This window comes from Chiloscyllium punctatum, chromosome 1, assembly GCF_047496795.1.
Source record: "Chiloscyllium punctatum isolate Juve2018m chromosome 1, sChiPun1.3, whole genome shotgun sequence".
Classification (NCBI taxonomy): Eukaryota; Metazoa; Chordata; class Chondrichthyes; order Orectolobiformes; family Hemiscylliidae; genus Chiloscyllium; species Chiloscyllium punctatum.
This window is the reverse complement of record NC_092739.1, coordinates 75,074,609-75,096,111: the sequence shown is the minus strand read 5'-3', so window position 1 is coordinate 75,096,111 and position 21,503 is coordinate 75,074,609. Positions and strand designations below refer to the sequence as shown.

The following is a 21,503-nucleotide window of genomic DNA, read 5'->3' as shown; positions in this document are numbered from 1 at the left end:
GATTTGAAGCCTAAAAAGATATGAAATGATGTCAAAATGCATGTTTCCACACTGTCCTTCAGACCAAAGCTAAAGCGAAACATCCTTACAAAATATCACTGCTTTCTCAATTCGACATGGACCTGTCCAGCAATTTAACAGAGGCATCAATTTGAAGACATATCTCAGGATAAGGCAAAAGCAAACTGCTCATTAACATATTTTGTCAACAATTGCAAATCCAATCTCTTAGATGGTATATGTTCTGAGATACCCATTCTTAACAACTTTGAGGTAATGAATAAAATCACAATATCGAGGTCATCAGTAATCAAGACAAGAACCAGCAGAACGAGAACCATGCAAGGGCAATTTTACTATTTCAGCAGCATGCACATTTGTGCAGACAAAAAAAAAGGGATGGTAATATTGACATGCAACTTCCAATCTGACAAAAGTGGCAGTCAAGTAATATAAAGGATATTATTACAAGTACAAAACTAAATCAACCACATTCTAAGCATGACATCAGATTAGCATTATGGAAGGGCAATGATGTGGAGTTGATATTTGTATATAAAGGATATCCTGGTGCAGACTGGAAAAGGCCCGAATGATTCTCCAAGTGGAAAAAATACTCTCAGGTATGTTACTCATTCAGATCTGTATACTTCAGTGCAAGTATGGTTTTACAGCATCTGTTGCAATTCTCAAAACATTGGGTTTCAGGATTAACAATAGTTTAAAATTGTTGGAGTTAATCTTAGAGGCCACATTCATGGGGGACACTGAAGATTAACCACTTTCTTGACAATTTAAAAATTTCAAAATCATTTGCGAACATTTAGGCAGATCTCCCTCATTGATGTTCTTAATATTTTCAAGTATTTTAAATGACTGAAGAAAAACAAAAAGAATTCATGAATACAGCATCAAGTTGCTTGAGGGTCAGTTTGTCAAAGCTGGTCATGCCCTGGATCAGAAGATGCTCAGTTTAAGCATATAATCTGAATTGATGATCCCATTTTTAAGAAATTCAACATTATTACACGTGTACTCCTCTGGATGAAATTTTTCAAAGCAGAGCAGAATGGTGGTAAATGTTTTCACAACCTCAACATTTCTCCCCCTCACCACAGTCAACTGGTCATTTATTTCAAAGTCGGGGATCCAAGATGGTAGAGATCTGAAAGATCTGCTTTGGTGGGCTCTGCATCATAGCAGAGGCAAAGCGGTGTGCTAACCCACCCCACTTAAGCCATTTATTTAAAATTCAACACCAAAAGAGCTGTACAGTGTTTACTAATCCTGTTTTATCAAGTAGAAATGACAAAACACAGGAAAGGATTGAGCAAGTCCCAACACACGGGGCATCCATCAGAAGAATCAAGCACACCCGCGGCCGCAGCTGCGAACCCCTCTGCTAGTTCAATGGACCCGGTCACTCACCAGGCTCTGGTCGCAGAGTTTGCAAAGTTGCGAAAAACAATTGAAGCCACGATTGAAGAAAGGCTCACAGTAGGTTAGACCCGCTCTCAGCTGTGCTCTAAGAACATGAGCAGCAACTTGAAAGTCTTGAAAAGAGAATGGACAAGGTTGCGCGCTGAACCGCAATGGCAGAGACTGTGATCGATTCTTCCAAGGAGCGGAACCAAGCCCTTGAGAAACCGGTCTGTATTTTAACTGAACAAGCTGACGACCTCGAGAATAGGGGCAAGAGGAAGAATATTCGTTATCATTGATCTGCTGGAGGGGGTGGAAGGCGGTCAGCCGTAAGTTTTTTTTCCCCAAGAACTGGCTGCCGCTATCCTTCATGGAGAAGCTCATATAGGATGGGAGAAGATTGAGAGTTTATCGGGTTATGGGTGCACAGGTCAGGTTCGGACCAGCACACTCACCCAGTCCTTGTGCGATTTCATAGTTATGGGGACAAACAAAGAATTTTGGAAGTTTCCAGAACCCAGGGGATAGACCCAACAGCTTGAATTCGTGAAGGCTCCAGAATTATATTCTTTTGGGACTTTTCAGCAGTGGTGATTTGGAAAAGGAAGTCTTTTGATGATATCAGGAGATGACTAAGGGAACTCTGGATTCAATATACTTTAAGATACCCAGCGGTGCTCCATATTTCTTTCAATGGATCCATGCACTCATTTGACTCTCCAAAGAAAGCGAAAAACATTGTGGACACGTTAAAGTAGGCTGGATACTTTAATGGATATAGATAATCATGTTTCTTTGTTTTCTTAAACAAGGTTTGTTGGATTTTTCTGGTATTAACTAGTGTTAAATTATAGTCAGGGTTGAGTAGAGTACTCACTTTTAATTTCTTCAGTAACATTGCTATTTTCTCTCTTTTCTGAGACAGGGGTGCGGCTCAAGCTGGAGAGAGTTATGAAGGTGGTTGTGATGGCTAAGTGTCTGTCTAAGGGCAGTTCAAGCCCTATTTTTATAGTTAATTGCCCTAGAAGCCATATTGGTGGTGGGACAGAAGATATGGTTTTGGGATGTCTAAGTGCCCCCAGTGGGTGGGCGGTAAATTCCTCTATTGAGCGCCATTGACATTTTGTTTTTTGGTTTTGTATGAATGCAGTTTTGTAAAGTTTGAGAACTGATTATTTGTAGCAGTTTTAGTTAGTGTAGTTTTTAGGCTTGGAGTCTCTTTTCATTGATACTCAGCGATTTGTAATTCAAGTTCTTCCTCTCTGGAGTTCAAATCTTATGGTTTATGATGTAATTAAATGGTGCACCTGGAACAGTAAAGGGAGCCATTCACTAGTCAAGAGGAAAAGGTACTTTCCCGTATGAAAAAGGAGAGGGTGAATATTGTCCTATTGCAGGAGATGCACCTTGATGACAAGGAACATTTGAAGTTACAGCAAGGTGGGTTTGATCAGGTCGATTTTTCGTCTTTTAATACGAGCAGTAAGAGAGGGGTCATGCTTGTTAGGAAGAATCTTCCATTTAAATTATTAGATTGTACTAAAGACTCTCATGGGGGTTCATAATTCTCAAAGCTTTGATACAAGGGGAAGAATATGGTATTTTGAATGTTTAGTGCCCCCCGCACACCCCCTTAAATTCCTGGTAGATACATCTTCCAAATTGAGTAATCGTGCATCGCGACATGTTATCATAGGGGGAGATTTTAATTGTCTTATGGATCCCACGGTATACAGAATGCACAAAGGCCCCCCCAATGCCTTCTTTGCAATCTAAGCAATTAGTGGATATACGTGTGTATGAAACTAGAGTTGGTGGATGTCTGGAGGTGGCTCCACCCTATGTAGGGATTTTACTTTCTTCTCTAACCTGCATAACTGCCACACAAGGATTGACCTTTCCTTGATTCCTGCAATACTCTTAGATTTGGTGGCATCCTGCGTAATTGGGAATATTACCATTTCTGATCATGCAGCAGTATACTTATTGGCTAAGATTAAGGGCAATATAACATATTCGAGACACTGGTAAACAGATCCCTTTATTCTTAAGGACAGTATGTTGATTGATTATTTCTCTAAAGAATTCAGATCTTCCTTAGCCATTAATTCAGATTCAGCCAGTAACCCATCCATTCTTTGGGAAACTGCTAAGGCTTATGCCAGGGAGATAATTATTTCTTACTCTGCCAGTAGGAAGTGGCAGAAGGGAAAGCAGCAAGACTTACACATGGTTGAGGGCAGCTGAGAGGATATACTTTGATAGACCCTCGGTGGCTAAGCTGCAGATAATCACAGCACTTTGGTCCACATTGAATTCCATACTCACACAAACAGCCAAGAAGGACTTGCTTTTGCAAAACAAAGGCTGTTTCAGCATGGTGATAAGTCGGGTAAATGTTTAGCATATTCTGCACGGAAAAAGAGGCCCCACCTCTACAAAACCATTACCTCAGTTAGGGAAGTGACTGGGACTTTTACCTGCGATTCCAAAAAGATTAATGCAGCATTCCAGAAATTTTACTCGAAATTATATCAGGCTGAGTGTTGTGATGATAGATGGGTTAAGATAGAGGCTTTTTTCAGGAGCTTGGATCTCCCAGGGGTAACCCCTGAACAAGTGTGTTGCCTTAGTGCCCCTTGACAGTGCAGGAGGCTCTGAAGCAGCTTCAGAGCAAAAAGTGCCTGATCCTGATGGCCTTCCTAGTGAATTTTGTGAAGAATTTATAAACGTACTGTCAGGGCCCATGCTTAACATGTTCAACCGCTTGTACAGTCACAACTGCCTTCCACCATCCTGGAGAGGCTAGTATCTCTCATTCTTAGGAAAGGGAAGATTTAGAGGATTGCACTTCTTATCAGCCCCTCTCACCTTTAAATGTCGATTTCAAAATCCTGTCCAAGACCCTTACATCAAGGCTGGAAACTGTGCTGCCTTCCATTGTCAAAGAGGACCAGACAGGCTTTATAAAAGGGCCGCAGAACTTCCCACAATGTTAGGAGATTACTCAATATGTTGTGTCAACAACATATCTGTTCAGGGACTAGTAATCTCCTTAGATGCAGAAAAGTCATTTGATCGGGTTGAATAGCCATACCTCTTCTATACTTTAGAACAATTTGGTCTAGGTGAAGTTTTTATTAAGTGCGTGAGGGTCCTTTATCACAATCCTCTGGCCGTGGCTCTCACAAATGGTGTGCGATCCATAATTTTAGTATTTCTAGGGGTAATCGACAAGGCTGCCCCCGTTTGCCATCGTTATTTATGTTGGTGATTGAGCGGAGGCCATCTGTAGGGACCCGAACAAATCTACCCCAAAAGTGAGATTAAAGTCACATAGGATTACATTGTATGTGGATGATGTTCTTACCTTTTTGTCCAATCCAGCAGTTTTGGGACCTCACCTGACACAATGTATCAATTCATTTAGCACCTTTCTGGGGCTATAAGATCAATTTTACAAAGTCAGAGGCCATGCTTATGGGAGGTCTTGGGGAAATATCTAATGTCAAGGGTGAATCCCGGATTTCCCTTTAAATGGCTTGGGTGGGGGGGGGGGGGGGGGGGGGGTCCTGTCCTTTATTTAGGTATATTCATTACTCCTGCCTTCGATCATTTAGTTAGGGCGAACTTTCATCTACCACAAACTACCCCTTATCAAGTTAAACAAATTGCAACTGTCCCATAGGTTTTTTTTGAGGGGGGAAAAGGAAAGAAAAGAACGCAGACCTCCCTGATATTAAAAACTAAATCAATTAAGCTCTCTTTTATCTTATGTTAGTGACTGGGCCTGTGAGGACTTGGTGTCAACATGGCTAGATATCGAAGCTTCTCAGGCAAGGTGTCTGCTGTTCTTCGACAAGAAGAGGGCAGTTAGAGTATTGTCTGAACCCAATAATTATCAATATTGTTAAGGCATAGAGGGTGACGTGTCACATCAAGGATAATATAGCCAAAACCTCATTTCTTACCCCTATAATTAGTATGCCAGGTTTCCAACCGGGGATAATGGATTCCGGGTTTAAACTGTCTTTTGCTTGAGTGACTTATTTGAGGGAGAAGCTATGCTATCCTTTGATCAAATAACTCTTAAGTATGGACTACTTAGTAGGAGATCTCCATTTTCTTTTCAGATCAGGGACTTTATTCAAAAAAGAACTAACTTTTTAACAACCCTTACAGAGCTGATAGAGAAGAGGGTGCCCAGTGCTAAGAACACACTGTCTAGCAGCACCCTTTATCATCTGTTGGGGAGTGGCCCCTCTGACTTGGTTGGGTGACTTTGAGGGGTCTGGGAGAGAGTTGGGGATTGAGATTATATGGGAGGACATTTGTCAAAAGACAAGAAGGATTTCGATCTGTAGTAGGACCCATGCCATGCAGCTGAAAGATTATTCAGAGTCCATTCTGCCACAGATCGTCTCTCAAATTTCAGAGTGAGCGTCTTCAATATGTCCCAAATGCAGAATGACTATGGGCACCCTTACTCACTGCTTGTGGCTTCATACATATTGGAGTGCTGTATTAGGCATGAAGATGATCTTAGGGAGCGAATTTGAGATGGACCTTATGATTTCTGTGCTCAGGGTACCTTACTTAGACATTCATGGGGATATCCTTACTTCTTGCACTAATAAAAATATTCTGTTGTGTTGGGTGACCTAGGTCTACCAGGTTGGTGTGAGTTAGTCATGTAGCATATCCTTTTAGACTTTCTCACTAGTATGGCACACCAAAAAAAAACTGAAGATTTTAAGACACGGCAGCCTTTTTTGGATTACCTAGACACAGACATATCTACCATTCTAATAAGGGCTTTTATATAGCCATGATGATCTTGTTGAATGAATCTAATACCCTGAAAGGAAGAATTACAAACATATGAATGTGTATTCATTAATATGCTCAAAGATCAGGAGCTACTGTGTTATTACGCTGAGCATTATTTATTTTTATTTTTCTTTTGTTTATTTACCTTGTTGTTTTGTATGTACATGCACTTGGGTGTAATCTTGTTCAGTTGGCATTTTGTTTTCGAGTTGTGCAGTTGTTGGTTTATTGTAAAATCTCTTGCAATAAAAATATGTTTTAAAAAGCAGTAATCGATGGCCCGTGTTACATGGTTTGGATAAACTGAGGCAGTCGCAGTTATGAAATCATCACTACAATATGAAGCGGAGAAAAAAAACTGTTCTTCCCAAAAAAACAGTATTTATGAAATACTTAAGTAAATGCATCACATTTTCAATATTAAATGACTTTAGAACACTAGGAGGTAAAAGTAGATTATTAGACCCAAGTCTGAAATACTTACAAACTATTACTTGCAGAGGCATACATTCTTGTAACCACAGTTTTAGCCTGTGGCTTTATGACAACAGGATATTTTCTAAACATATTCAGACATGTTAGAACACAGCTCTGGAACAAGTGAGATTTGAACTTGGGCCTCCTGGTTAAGAGACACGGACACCACCACTGTGCACAAAAAGCCCAAAGGTGGATTTGGAAGCGTGACCACTGAATTCTATTCAACATCCAACTGATTGCCTAGTAATTATGATTACTAGGCAAAGTCAATTCATAAAAGATTCTCTTCTGGATGCATAACTCCCATCAATGCATCTCTTGTTTAAAACCATCTATTGTGCAACAGTCTGTTGCAACCTGAAAATAAGTGTTAGCATATTAACAGAAAAGAGGAAATAATTGTTATTATAATGGCACAGAAAAGTAATATAGGAAATTGTAAAATATAATTATAATACCCCTTTAACGTGATAAACCAAATTAACTTGGGAGAAAAAAAATTAACAGAATTTCATAGTTTAACTTTGAATGACATTCACAGTTCAAAGCAGTGCTCCTCAGGTAGATAGGAAATACAGCGCTAGCTTATTGTAGAACTTCCTTTAAATGCAAATAGAATTTCAGGACATAATATAAAGAGATTCTGCAATTTATAAGTAATGATTAACTTTGCCTGAGATACAAACCTGCTAGCATGGTGGGTGATATTATTTAACCAAACTCATCTCATCAAATGAGAGTGCAGTCAACTCAAGGCAAATTCATCAGTTTGAAGAGGTGCACTTAGAGTCAGAGAGATGTACAGCACAGAAACAGACCCTTCGGTCCAACTCATTCATGCTGACCAGATATCCCAACCTTATCTAGTGCCATTTGCCTGCACCTTGGCCCATATCCTTCTCCACCCTTCCTATTCATATACATATCCAAATACTTCTGAAATGTTGCAATTGTACCAGCCTCCACCACTTCCTCTGGCAGCTCATTCCATACCTGTACCACCCTGTGTGAAAACATTGCCCCATAGGTCTCTTTTATATCTTTCCCCTCTCACCCTAAATCTATGCCCTCTAGTTCTGGACTCCCCCCACCTCAGGGAAAAGACTGTGTATTTACCCTATCCATGCCCCTCAGCCTCTGATGCTCCAGGGAAAACAGCCCCAGCCTATTCAGCCTCTCCCTATGCCTCAAATCCTCCAACCCTGGCAATATCTTGTAAACCTTTTCTGAACCCTTTCATGTTTCACATCATCGTTCCAATAGGACAGGGACCAGAACTGCATGCAATATTCCAAAGGTGGCCTAACCAATGACCTAACTCCTATATTTGATTAAGACACCTTCGTCAGTTTCATGCTGAAGCACTACAGCAGAAATAAAAAACAGTAAAATGAAAGCATTTATTATTCCAATCTAGAGAGCATCAAATAGAGACCCTTTTGTGAAATATTCCTGGGTCAGTCAAGTAGGAAAGCAATTTGAGAAGGTTGAATGGACAACATGTTAATATGTTTTGAGAAATTGCTGGCAGGTACTGTTTCTTTATGTTGATAGAAGTCAGGATACATTAAGCATGTACATTAATAAACCGTATGTACAGCACAAAAGTTACATACCAAGTGAGGATAAATATACATTTACTTTTGACCATTGTTGAATATTTCAGTTGGATGGTCAAGCTCTGCATACAAAGAAATTGGTTCCATCATATTTTCCCTAAATTGTAAATTTAAGAATTCAGAAGACAGACAAAACTAGCACTTTAAAAAGCAATATTTGAAGTAGGAGAAACTCAATATGAATTTTTGTTCTTGGAGAGATATATATCAGAAATCACGTATCTTAAATTGTTGAATAACCCAAATATTATTTCCATAAAATCTTAGGTCCAACTGCACAGGATGGCTAACTTGTAAGGAGTTTCTCTCAACATTGTAAGTTATGTGAAATCATCGGAAGACATGGAATTAGCTAGATTAAAAACTTGCATGGATTTCAGGTAGATAAAATCACATATCAAAGAAATTCCAAAGTTCACCATATTTTGGAACAAGATTATACTTAGAGCATTAAATTAAAAAAGGTAAAACCAATACTTACACTGCACGAGGAGAGCACTGCTTTGTGAACTGAGATTGGTACAGGTGTTACTAAGGAGGAGACATCTATTAAGGTGATTCATAGTTAACTGTTAGACCATAACTTTTAAACCTGTCAGCTTGACAATGATTAGTCAAAACATAACGCTGAGACATACAGCCTATGAAACAAATAAGTATTTCAGCATCTGAATTAGCTTAGAAGTCAGTATGGAATCCCTTTATTTTAAAATACCAGCAGATTGTATTAAATAGAACATCGGTTTTTAACATACCAAACCTGCCTGTACTTGGAAAATTCCAACAAAGTCTAACATTAGAAGTGATTCTATAATTGTTTAAGGATTATCCAACACAAGGTAATGAGTGAAAAATTGCACAATCCATTCAGGATTCAAGTAAAACCAATATAATGCACATGCTGCTCATCTAAAATTAAAAACAAGTGCTGGAGAAACTCAGCAAGACAGTTGTGAAAAAGTGTCATATCGGACTCATAACTAACTCATTTTTCTCTCCACAGAAGCTGCCAGAGCGGTTGGGTTTTCTCCAACATATTGTTTTCATACTAATGTCGGATCGTCTTTGGACTCAGTGTAGTCCACTTGTGTATACTGGAAGCGGCGTATGTTAAAATACATTCTTTTGTGAACAGACAAAGAACATACAGGTCCAATGCACCTGTTCCAAATAAACAAACTAGCATGTACTGGTTCCTTTCTCAGGGCATAATTCAGTAGGCACAGGTTAACTGTGCTTTGAACAAATTACAAACAACATTTCTTTTCATAGTGCCTGCTCACTACTGTAATGCACTGCACAGCTAAAATTTACCAAGCTGTTCAGTAGCTGCTGTTGTGGAGATAATAGAGAATCACCAGGAGACGCAGACCAGTTCAAGAAGTAGGTCTTTTATTTGCAATTAAAAAACCGTGACACTGAGAAAGCAGATTCTCGAATGCCCCCGAACCTCAGGGTCCATGGATTTTTATATTTTTGTTAATCATGTTTCTGTTAGCTTATCAGCATGTCCAACTATATTAATCAAAGTACCTCACTCTAGCTACACAATAAACCAGTGATGTTAGTTCCCATTACCTCTTTAGTTGTACATTTGACTTAATGTTATTCTAATGTCACGGTTAGATATGTATTGCTAACTCTGCTACAGTGATCTTCCATTACAGACTAACCTGTCATGATAGATATTTGTCTATCCCATCTATCACAAGAGTCTCCTGTCTCAAGCTGACTCTATTATTAATTAGATATTTTAATGTCATGTCCCAAATATTTATGGTCCCAATCCTGTCATAATGACACTTAACAGAAAAACTTGCTTTATTACTTGGTGTTATCTCATCTCGCCATAGTGACCTTTCAGCCTTAACCCTATTCTGCTAATTGGTGTAAGTGCATTCCACAATTCTTATCCCATCCTGCCTTCCACAGACCACAGATCGCCAGTGGTCTTCATGCTTTAACCCTTCCCATGCTTTCATGCTCTTTATTTTCCATACTGCATGCAACAATAAGGGACCCAAGACTAACTTAAAACTGTACCATCGGGGAGAAGGTACAGAAGCTTGAAACACACACCAGTTGGTTTTGAAACAGTTTCTACCCTACTGTTAGAATACTGAATGGACTCAAACTCTTCGCATTCACCTGTACCTGTGTTTTGGTTTTTGCCACTGTTTACCTATTGTTTACTTATCTACACTATTTAACTATGTGATTTGCCTGGATTGCTCGCAAGACAAAGCTTTTCACGGTGCCTCAGTATGTGTGACAATAAATTCAATTCAATTAAAGCTTGCCTACACGTCTTAAAACAAGTTACATTGCAGCTGAAACAGATGTTTCTATGTTGTATGTTGCTATCAAGGCCAGCATTGTTGAAATATATATCAAACTGCCCTCAAGAAATGGGAGCAATTGAACCATACAGTCCATTTAGTGTAGGCATACCCAGAGTGCTGTTCAGTGGTTCCAGGAATTGGAGCTAGTAATAGCAAGAGAATGGCAATGTAGTTCCAACGCCAGAGAGAGACTTGGAAGCGAATTTGCATGATGTGGCTTCTTTCCACCTGTTGCCTTAATCCAAGGAGTTAAGAAGTCATAAGTCTGGAAGATGCTATCAAAGAAACCTTAAAGTTGCCAGGGTTGGAAAGTTTGCGCTTTAGGGAGGCTGAATAGGCTGGGGTTGCTTTCCCTAGAGCATTGGAGGCTGAGGGTTGATCTTAGAGTTTATAAAATCATGAGGTGCATGGATAGGGTAAATAGACAAGATTTTTTCCCTGGGTTAGGAAAGTGCAGAGCTAGAGGGCATCAATTTAAAAGGGATCTCAGGGACAACATTTTCACACAAAGGGTGATGCACACAATGGGCTACCAGAGGTAGTGGGAGTGGCTGGTACAATTACAACATTTAAAAAGGCATTCAAAGTCAACCACTTCAAGTAATGCAGTTTCCTTCCCAAAAAGGGATTAGTGAACCAGATTTTTTTTTCCAACATTCAAAAATGGATTAATGGTCATAATTAGATGATGACTGAATCATTAGATTCTTAATTCCATACTTTTACTGAATTCAAAATTCCACCATTTACAGTGAAGGGATTTGAAACCAAGTCCAGGTATATTACCTGGGTCACTGGATAACAGTCCAGTGATAATATCACTGAGCCACTCCTTCCCCTCTTTTATGTGTTGTTACAGTGCCTGGTTATATAGACTATACATTCTAAATGACTGATGAACCATCAAGCAATGCATCCAGTCAACCACTGCAAAGGACACTATGTCAAATGGTACTCAACTGGCCCGTGCTTGCAAATCTCAAAAAAGGTAAAGCCACAATCAAATTGTTTCCAACTGTAAGATCACATGTATTAGGTAAATCGGGACCGTGACAAAAATTACACTGGAAACAATTTAAGATCAGCTACAATACATTTGTAGCTTCCTGCCATTGCAGCCAGTGGCTAGCAGTGACTCAGAATACAAACCTGTTGCCATGTCACAGGATGGTGGCACACTTGCCACTTGACTAGTGAGATTTTACTGTAATCTCAAACAGTTAAAAGCTTCTGCCATCCATGTTGAAGGTGCATGGAGAGATTGTAAATAGCCTTCAAAATTAGACTTGATCAAAATCACTGTCCAATGCCAAATGCAAACTTCCATGAGCTACAGTGCAGTCACTGGAGTAAAACTGCACAGCAGCATTACAACAGGTAAAGCACACAGAAGATAGGCACAAAAGGAATGCCTACACCTCAATGAATTTCAGGCACATGGCATTAAACATTTCTTCCATCTTCTTCACCTCTGTGCCCATTTCTTTAAGAGCCCTCTCACCATCCCACAGACCCCTTCACCCACCTTCAACACTCTTTCCCCCCCCCCCCCACCTGGATCCCTTCCTCTGACCTTTTACTTGTTCACTGAAGAACAGTTAATTGACATTGGTCATTTAAATTTCTGTTCCCTCTTTAATTATTTAAATCTCTCTCTGAACTAACTGTACTCCAGGCTCTCAGATCCAACTTCAAACTTTGTAATCAAGCCTGCCAGCAAGGGTGGTGCCATTGTCTGGTCTATCGACTTCGACAATGCTCAGGCTGAGAACCGGTTCTCACAAATACCAACTCCTGCCTCCCCCGGGCCATGACCTCACTAGTGAACATTAGGCTATTGTGTCCAAGAAAATGATTTCCACCCGTAAAACCACTTTCCTACCTTCATCCCAAAATTTAGAAGAAATAGGATTGCCCAGGCAGACCTACTGTTTTGGCTAGCTCATCTCCTTTTACCTCGCCTCTATTTTTGCTCCCCTTCAAGTGCTTTGCCACTTATACCAGTGATTCTAATGACGCACTCAGTTTCAAAATTTCTAGCTCGCAGACACCAGCAATTGCAACTTCACCATGGACGAGCAATCCCTTTACACATTCAATGCTATCTGCATAAGCCGAGGGCTCTCTGCTTGTTCCTGGGAAAAAGGCCTGAACGCATGCCCAACCACCAACACCTTCCTCCACTTGGCTAAGCCCACCCTCACTTGGAACACTTCTTTAACTCCTCTCCTTTCTTCAGATCCAAGGTGTGGCTGTAGGTATCCACATTGCTCCCCATTATGCCTGGCTCTTTGTGGGATATGTGAAACATTCCCTGTTCCTCTCCACAACTCCTGCTCTGGTACATCAGCATCATCAATGCTGCTTCCTTCACTTGGTTGGAATTGTAAAACAAAAAAATCAATTCCTCTTCCAATTTCTACCCTGCCCTCACCTTCACCTGGTATCTCTGACTCATCCCCAGCTCAACATCGGTTTCCATTTCTGGGGATATGTTGGCTACTGATATCTAATACAAACCCACTGACTTGCAGTTATCTCAACTATACACCCTCATACCCAAATTCCTGTAAGACTCCACCCCATTTTCCTAGCCTGTCTGTCACATCTGATGTCACTTTCTGCAAGGAACTCAAATGTCCACTTTTTGCCTCAGCGGAGGATTTCCCTCCTCCATGGTCGACAGCGCATTCAACTGTACCCAATCTATTACCTGCACTCTGCCTTTCTCTTATAGGGAACCTTGATCAGGGACCTTTGGGACAACCTAATCTACTCCGCCACTCTGAATAACTCCGTGCATCCCATGGCACATTCCCAAGCAATTGTAGAAAGTCTAACACCTGCCCAATTATTTGCTCTCTCCTCACTATCCAAGGCAGTAGGCCTTTCAAGTGAAATGGCAATTTACCTGCACAATTTCAATCTAGTCTACTGCATTTGCTACTCCCAATGTGGTGTCCTCCACACTAGGGAGCTGAAACATCAACTGGGTGACCACTTTGCAGAACATCCACGTTCTGCCTATAAAAATGACCCCCAGCTCTGGTTAACTGCTACTTTAACACACCACCAAGTTCAACATGTGTATCTTGGGACTGCTGCAGTGCTCAAGGAAGGCTCAGCACAAGTTGGAAGAACAATGTCTCATTTTTCATTTACGGACCCTGTGACTTTCAGGACTTAATACTAGAGTTAAATCATTCTAGGCCTAAGCGCCTTCTTCCGTGTCCTATACCCCCAGTAAATTCCACTCCTTTACCCCCAGGCTTTGTCATCACATGGGCTGCTCTAATCTCAGCCAACCCACTTTCACCCTTTAACAATTCTCATTAGCATTATCTCCCTAGCTCACTACTATCCATTCCTTTGTCTGCTCAAATGCGGTTCTCTCGCTCTCTCTGGGCTCCATCTCCACATATTGTTAACTCTTCTCTCCCCCAAACCTGGTTTTTAGCATATATACAATCTTTACCTAGCAATTAGTTCAAGGAGAACTGGACCAGAAACATTGACTCTGCATTCTCACCATAGATGCTGCTAGACCTGTGTTTCTTTCGCAGTTTCTGTTTTTGTTCCTGATTTCCAGGATCCACAATTCTTTATTTTTGATACAGAAGGGTAATTTGTTTACCTGCATTTGCATTGAGGAGTGACTTCATTTTTAAATTACCTTCAAACTTAGTTTTTGGGGGATTTTATTTTTTCACTGGAGTCAAGAGAAAGATGGATTACTCAGTCACAGAAGTCAAGTTGCCAGACCGCAGGGAATTCCAGTTACTGCTACTGCATCCCAATTCAGGCTGAAAGATCATTTGCAGGTTGTCTGTTCCATTTCTCCTCGTCTTCACAGTTTCTCACAGCTGGCTGAAAGGGTTGTTTGCTCACAGTGAGTGCGTGCACTGCTGAATAGGCCACCGCAAATTACAGAATTTTTTTTGTTTTAAACTAAACAGGGTTCCTCCAGAATCGCCCAAGATGGTAGAATCATTGTACATCAATAGCGTGGTCTAACACTTTTCTCTGGCTGTCATTTCATAAATACCATGCGCTTATGCATGGGTTGTAAACCATGGTTATGGCCCATCTTTTTGTCCAGTAGCTCTACTTTGGTTTGACGCAGTGGCTGAAAAGCAACTGGCCCAATGGGTAGCTACAGAATGAAAGTATTATGACTGCTACCAGGGACATGGGCACTAGCTTGTGCTTGACATGCTTCCTATGGTCACACACCAGCCGGATGGTGAGGCAGTGAAATCCCTTTCAATTCAGGTACAGAGCAATGTTGATGTACAATGTGACAATATGACATCCATCCAGTCAATGATAATTTATGCTGTAAGGCTGCATACCTTGGAGTTCACTTGTGCTAGTTTTTGGAAAGAGAATGAAGCATTAACTTTTGCTTCAGCAAGTTGTTTTATGAAACAAGAAACGACAAGCTACCAGATGTTGATAACATCAAGGCGAGAAGAAGCCAGATGCAGACAAGTTCCTTGCCATCTTCACAGAAACTGGCAACAAAGTCCTTATTTTGACAGTTGGAAACTTAGCTCAAACAGCAGATTTCAATGAGGTCATCCTCAGTTAAATAAAGACAGTTCTCCCACTAGTTCATGAGACTGCAAGATATAGCAGCACAATTAGGCATTCAGCCCATTGAGTTTGCTCTACCATTTGATCATGGCTGATATGTTTTTCAACCCTATTCTCCAACCTTCAACTCTCGATCCTCTTACCAATCAAGATCTGTCTTATTGATTTGGCCTCCACAACATGCTGCCACAATGAGTTCCACAGAAGAAATTCCTCCTTTTCTCAGTTCTAAAGGGATGACCCTTCAGTGAGGCCATGCCCTCAGGCTCTTGTCTCTCCTCCAAATGTAAACATTTTCTCAATGTCAATTCTACATAGGTCTCTTAGTATTCTGTAAATTTCAATCAGATCACCCCCCCCCCCCAAAACAACCTCATTCTTCCAAAGTCCATTAAGTACACCTAACTTCCCCAACTATTCCTCATAAGCCCTTCAGTTCCAAGATTATTTTTATAAACCTCCTAGACCTAAGGGACCCAAACGTGCTCGCAATATTCCAAATAGAATCTGACTAGAGCTTTATACAACCTCAGTAATAAATCTCTGCTCTTGTATTCTAGCCCTCTCGAAATGAATGCTTCATTGCATTGGACTTCCTAACTTCCAACTGAACCTGCATGTTAATCTTAACAGAATCCTGAACCAGGACTGCCAAGTCACTTTGTGCTTCTGGATTCTCCATTTAGAAAATAGTCTACATCTCTATACTCCCTACGAAACTGTATAACCTCACATTTGCCTTCATTGTTCAAGCCCTGCAACTCCTCCGCTTCCGCAACACTACTACCCTTCAACTGATCTTTGTCATCTGCAAACTTAACAACAATGCCCTCAGTTCCTTGGGCCAGATTATTAATAACTAACATGGATAGTTGCCAGCCAATTCTCCATGCCAGTACCTTGCCCCTAACACAATGAGCTCATATCTATTTATCAGCGTCCTGTGCAATCCTTTGTCGAAGGTCTTCTGCAAATTCAAAACGATCACATCCACTGGCTCTCCTTTGTCTAACTTGCTTGATACAATTCTTTGAGGAAGTCATAGACTTGTTGGGTATGACTTCCCTTTGACTAAGCCATGCTGATTTCACCCTTAATTATTTGTAATAATTAAAAACACAGAAAGAGAGAACACACACCAGATCATCAACGCCACACTCACAGGAATCCGATTCACTAGAGAGGAAGAAAAAGGACAACCAACTCCCATTCAGAGACGTGATGGTACAGAGAACACCGAACGGAGAATTCACCACAAAGGTTTACAGGAAAGCCACACACACAGACCAAGTCCTAAACTATGAAAGCAACCACCCCAACACACACAAACGAAGTTGCATCAGGACACTATTCAAAAGGGCCACAACACACTGCAGCACACCAGAACTACAAAAGAGGAAGAGGAACACCTAAAGAAAGTATTCGCCAAAAACAGATACCCTCGCAATTTCATCAACAGATGCCTAAGAGAGAGACAACGGAACAAGGACATGCCGCAACCCAAAGGACCAGCCACACTACCATACATCAGGAGCATTTCTGAACTGACAGCCAGACTACAGCGATCACTGGGACTCATAACAGCACACAAACCAACAGCCACTCTCCGACAACAACTCACCAGAACGAAGGACACGATACCCAGCATGAGCAAAACTAATGTAGTGTACAAAATCCCATGCAAGGACTGCACAAAACACTACATAGGACAAACAGGAAGACAGTTAATGATCCGTATACACGAACACCAACTAGCCACGAAACGACACGACCAGCTATCCTTAGTAGCCATACAAACAGACGACAAGCAACATGAATTCGACTGGGACAACACTACTATTATAGGGCAAGCCAAACAGAGAACAGCCAGGGAATTCCTAGAGGCATGGCACTCATCCACAGACTCTATCAACAAACACATCGACCTGGACCCAATATACTGGCCACTACAGTGGACAGCTCGAACTGACAACCGGAAGCGGCAGAGACAGGCCACTATAAATGCCGGAGGAAACAGCACAGAAGCGCTTCACAGGAGGCCCCCAAGCACGGAGGATGTCACCTGGACAGGGGATGAAACGTTTGCAAGACAAATTCCCAGCTCGGCGAACAGAACCACAATGATTTCACCCTATTTTACTATGCACTTCATCCTTAGTAATGGACTCTAAAATCTTCTCAATTACCAAGATCAGACTAATTGGCCTATAGTTTCCGGTCCTCTGCCTCCCTCTCCTCAGAGTGTTAGATTTGTAATTTTCCAGTCCTCTGGGATCCATTCTGATTCCAATGATTGCTGAATGATCACCAACACCTCTACAATTTCCTCAGCTATTTCCTTCAGAACCCTGGGTGTAGCCCATCTAGTCTGGATAATTTATCCACCTTCAGATTGATTCAGCTTCCCCAGCATCTTCTCCTTAGTGATGGCCACTGACTCTTGAAGTTTGGCATGCTGCTCTTGTGAAAATTGATGTAAAGTACCCATTGCGTTCCTCCCCCTTTTCTTTGTTCCCCTTTACTACTTTGCCAAACTTATTTTCCAGCAGTTCAATGTCCACTCTTGCCTCTCTTACCTTTTAGATATCTTCCTCTTGCTTTCTTCTTTCAGCATACTCTCATATTTCATCTTCTCCCCTTCACTACTTTTTCAGTTATCCTCTGGTTTTTTAAAAATGGCTTTGCAATTCCTTGACTTCCCACTAATCTTCACTACATTGTACGCTTTTGCTTTCATGCTATCCCTGACTTCCCTTCATCAGCCATTGCTGCCTCGTCCTCCCCTTAAGTATGTTTCTTCTTCCTCGGAATGACTTTCTACTATGCCTTCAAAATTACTCCCAGAAACTTCTGCCATCGCTGCTCCACTGCCTTCAGTCAGAGTACACACAGTCAACTCTGGCCAGCTCCTCCCTCATGTTTTTGTTGTTACTTTTACTCAGTTGCAAGACATCTGATTCAATCTTCTCCCTCTCAAAGTGCAGGGTAAGTTCTACCATATTGTGGTCACATTCCCCTTGGGTTCCTTCACCTTCAGCTCTCTAATTAAGCCTGCCTCCTACACATTACTAAATCCACAATTGCCTGTTCTCTCGTGGGCTCTACCGCAAGCTGCTCAAAAAAAAAGTTCCATGAAATCCTTTCCTTGGGATTTGGTGCCAAGCAACCTGATTTTCCCAGACCACCTGCATTATGAAATTTCCCATGATTACTATAGAAGTACCTTTCTTACATGCCTTTTCTATCTCCTGATTTATTTTCTTCTCCACATCCTTGACAACTGCTATATATTGCCTATGCACAACACCCAAGTTTATGTTTTCCTCTTTGCAGTTCCTCAACTCTACCCAAACATATTCCACATCTTTTGATTCTATATCACTGCTTGCTACCAATTTAATTTCATTTCTTACTTACAACACAACCAGTCACCTTTTCTCACCAGCCTGTCCTTTCAATAGGACATGTATCCTTAGATATTTAACTCCCGGCTCTGATCCCCTTGCAGCCATGTTGATGTGATACTCATCTTTACTGCCAATTTCAATCAGCGCTACAAGCTCATTTACCATGTTTTCATATGGTGTGCATTTAAGTACAACACAGTCAGTCCTGTGTCAACTGCCACCTCTTTACATAGTTATCCCTTATCTGCTGTACTTGACCCTCCACTATTTAGTTTAAAACCCAACCCACAGCCTTAGGTTACACAATTCGCAAAGACTGTGGTCCCAGCATGATCCAGGTGGAGTCTGTCCCATTGAAACAACTCCTTTCTTCCTCAGTACTGATGCCATGTCCCATGAATTGTTTCACTTCTCTCACACCAATTTTTGAGCCATGTGTTTTCCTCCTTAATCTTGTTAACTCTGTGCCAATTTTATTATGGATCAGGTAGTAATCCAGGGACCATGTTTTTGGCACTGCTTTTTAATTTAGCCTCTTGCAGTGAATGTTTCCTCAGTAGAGCCTGTTCGCTCTTTCTACCTGCATCATTATAGTCCTTGAGGTTGCCAACAACTGGATCATACCAAATTTCTCTAATTCAGATAAAATATCCTGAACCGGAGTCAGCGATCCAAGTGGATTGCTCCCCAGTGTCCTGATCAAAAAAGCTCCAGCTCAGACCATTTCTCCAGAAGCTTGTCTTGCTATTTTTTTTTAGATTAGATTAGATTACTTACAGTGTGGAAACAGGCCCTTCGGCCCAACAAGTCCACACCGCCCCGCCGAAGCGTAACCCACCCATACCCCTACATCTACATCTACATCTACCCCTTACCTAACACTACGGACAATTTAGCATGGCCAATTCACCTGACCTGCACATCTTTGGACTGTGGGAGGAAACCGGATCACCCGGAGGAAACCCACGCAGACACGGGGAGAACGTGCAAACTCCACACAGTCAGTCGCCTGAGGCGGGAATTGAACCCGGGTCTCCGGCGCTGCGACGCAGCAGTGCTAACCACTGTGCCACCGTGCCGCCCACAGATTTGTGGTATCTCCTCATTCACTCATGAATGTTGTTTTCCAAAGTGGAGGCCAACCAGAAACAGTTTCACTTTTGTGCATTGACACTTGATAGTAGTACTGAAGGGGTGTTATACTGTAAAACACATAGTTTCATCTTCTTTCTGAAAGACAAAGGTCCGACTTGCCTTTTCAGGTACGTATACAAAGTTTCATGACAGTTCTGAAGAAGAGCCAGTCAATTATTCCTTATGCCCTGGTCAACATATTTTTGCTCAAAAATCATTCAAAAAACAAGAGACTGTGTGGCCATTAATATGTTTCTGGTACAGTTTGCGATAAACAAAATGGTTATTTTTCTACATTACTACGGCAACACTTGTAAATTACTTCAATGGCTGTAAAATATTTTCAAATGTAAAATTGCTGCCAAAATGCAAGATTCTTTCATCTGGCCACAACACTCCCTTAGAATCTTGCAACTTTAAAAACCCTGGAAAACACTGTACACTGTAGTTATTTTTTAATAAATGCTCAGGCATGTTACATCACATTTCTGAAATATGTGAGTTTTGATCTGAGGCCTTCTGACTCATAGGTGGGGAGTGCTGTGCCATAAGACACATGATGTACTCTTGTACATTGCGTCCACAGCATTTTTTTTTGCTAGTTGATTATTTTAAGCAGATAATGATCCATTTAATTGTTATTTGAACTTGTTTGTTTAGCTAATTTAGCTTAAGAGGTTGACATTAGTGGAGTCGACTCAGAATTGAATCTTATATCACATCATGATCTTCCTGCACTAAAGACATCTGGTGGCCAGAGACCTTTGTGTTAGCACCTTTACGAGAAGAAGCAAAGCAATGGAAGGGGTTATTAACAGTGCTATTGAGCACTCAGCAACTTCTCAGTTTGGGTTCTGTCACAGCTACAGAGCTCCTAACCTTGTTACAGTTTGGCCAATCACATACAAAAAAATCTGAATTCAAGAGGTTAGGGGAGTATTGATTTAAAATCCACATTTGACCAAAAGGAGTTTGAAGAAGGAAATTCATTGGATCCAATGTGGATTTTGAGCAACTGTTTAATAAAGTATTATTTAAAAGTCTCATCAACACACCGAGGCTTGTGGATTAGGAGGGACAGTATCAGCTTGGATTAAAAATTGATTTAAGAGTTACAGAGATGGACAGCATGGAAACAGACCCTTCGGTCCAACCCGTCCATGCCAACCAGATATCCCAACCCAATCTAGTCCCATCTGCCAGCACCCGGCCCATATCTCTCCAAACCCTTCCTATTCATATACCCATCCAAATGCCTCTTAAATGTTGCAATTGTACCAGCCTCCACCATTGCCTCTGGCAGCTCATTCCTTATACGTACCACCCTCTGTGTGAAAACATTGCCCCTTAGGTCTCTTTTCTATCTTTCCCCTCTCACCCTAAACCTATGCCCTCTAGTTCTGGACTCCCTGACCCCGGGAAAACGACTGTCTATTTATCCTATCCATGCCCCTCATAATTTTGTAAACCTCGATAAAGGTCACCCCTCAGCCTCCGACGCTCCAGGGAAAACAGCCCCAGCCTGTTCAGCCTTTCCCTATAGCTCAAATCCTCCAACCCTGGCAACATCCTTGTAAATCTTTTCTAAACCCCTTCAAGTTTTACAACATCTTTCCAACAGGAAGGAGAACAGAATTGCACGCAATATTCCAACAGTGGCCTAACCAATGTCC

The 21,503-nt window shown here is 41.3% G+C and overlaps 1 protein-coding gene across 2 annotated transcripts in view; it reads right to left on the bottom strand.

Annotated features, from left to right (window-relative positions):
* Positions 1-21,503, bottom strand: part of slain2 (SLAIN motif family, member 2) — a 68,716-nt gene that overhangs the window by 42,808 nt on the left and 4,405 nt on the right. The gene's annotated exons all lie outside the window — the stretch shown is intronic.